The sequence below is a fragment of the Otolemur garnettii genome, unplaced genomic scaffold (genome assembly GCF_000181295.1).
Source record: "Otolemur garnettii isolate 467f Iridium unplaced genomic scaffold, OtoGar3 scaffold00002, whole genome shotgun sequence".
NCBI classification, from domain to species: Eukaryota; Metazoa; Chordata; class Mammalia; order Primates; family Galagidae; genus Otolemur; species Otolemur garnettii.
This window is the reverse complement of record NW_003852397.1, coordinates 49,785,624-49,787,052: the sequence shown is the minus strand read 5'-3', so window position 1 is coordinate 49,787,052 and position 1,429 is coordinate 49,785,624.

Below are 1,429 nucleotides of genomic sequence, written 5' to 3'. Positions count from 1 at the left end.
TTGAGACAGAGTCTCACTCTGTTGCCCTGGATAGTGTGCCGTGGTGTCACAGCTCACAACAACCTCAAACTCTTGGATTCAAACGATTTTCTTCTCTCAATCTCCCAAGTAGCTGGGAGTACAGGTGCCCACCCCGATGCCCACCTAGGGTTTTTATTTTGAGTAGAGACAGGGGCTTGCTCTTGCTCAGGCTGGTCTCCAACTCCTGAGCTCAGGCAATCCACCTGCCTCTGCTTCCCAGAGTGCTGGGATTACAGGTGTGAGCCACTGTGCCCAGTTCTTACAATGGCATTTTTAAAATAAGATGTGCCGTCAGTCATTCCTGATTTCTACCTCTGAAAATAATAAGAGAAGTACCTTTATCACATGTGTGTAAACCTTTTATATTAAATTATTATTAAGCAGGTTTTAATATTCCAAGATTTGCAAGCTTGTGCTAACCCAGCCATAACACCCACAGAACTCTACCATATTTTCCTTCATCCTTCTGGTGAACATCGTGGCCTTTTCCTTCGTACCCTTGCTTTCTACGTACCCTAGATTTATATGACCTGCAGAACGTCTTGTTTTAAATATCTTTTTTGAGGTGTAGTTTACATTTACCATGAAATTAACCTGTATTAAGCCACAGTTCTGTGAGTTTGACTTAACATAATGAATGCAGTTGTGCAGCTATGGCCATGACCCAGTTTTAGACTTCTTTCGTTCCAGAAAGTTCTGTTGTGCCTATTTACAATCAGTCTTCTCCCTCATCCCCATGCCAGGCAATGACTAATGTATCTATAGCTCTGGCATTTTTTTTAGAAATTTCATATAACTGGGATCACAATGTAACGTCTGTCTAACTTCCTCCATTTAGTGTAATGTGTTGGAGGTCCGTTCATGTTGTCCCGTATTCAGGAATTTGTTCCTTTTGATTGAGGAGTGCACCTCATTTTGTTTATCCATGTGCCAGTGGATGGGCATTTGAATTGGTTCCAGTTTTTTAGTATTATGAATAATGCTGTTAGGAACAGTCATATATAATTCTTTCTGTGGTCATGTTTTCATTTCTCTCGGATAGGTATCTAGGCATGGAATTGTTTGGTCATATGGCAATGTATATTTTAACTTTTTAAGAAATTGTTGATAGGGGAAGATGGCGGCTGCTCTTTTGGAGGAGAGGGATTGAGAGGGGCGGAGGGAGGAGGCCCAGACAGAAAAGGTATTCCCGACAGTGAAGACGAATGCTTCGCTGGCCATTAGGAGCTCTGCTCGACGCCAGACAGGTCTCGCTATGTTGCCCAGGCTGGAGTACAGTGGCTATTCACAGGTGCACACTACATATATCATAGCACATTACAGCCTCGAACTCCTGGGCTCAAGCGATCCTCCTGCCTCAGCCTCCCAAGTAGCTGAGACTACAGTGTCCTAGAAGGAAAACATCACC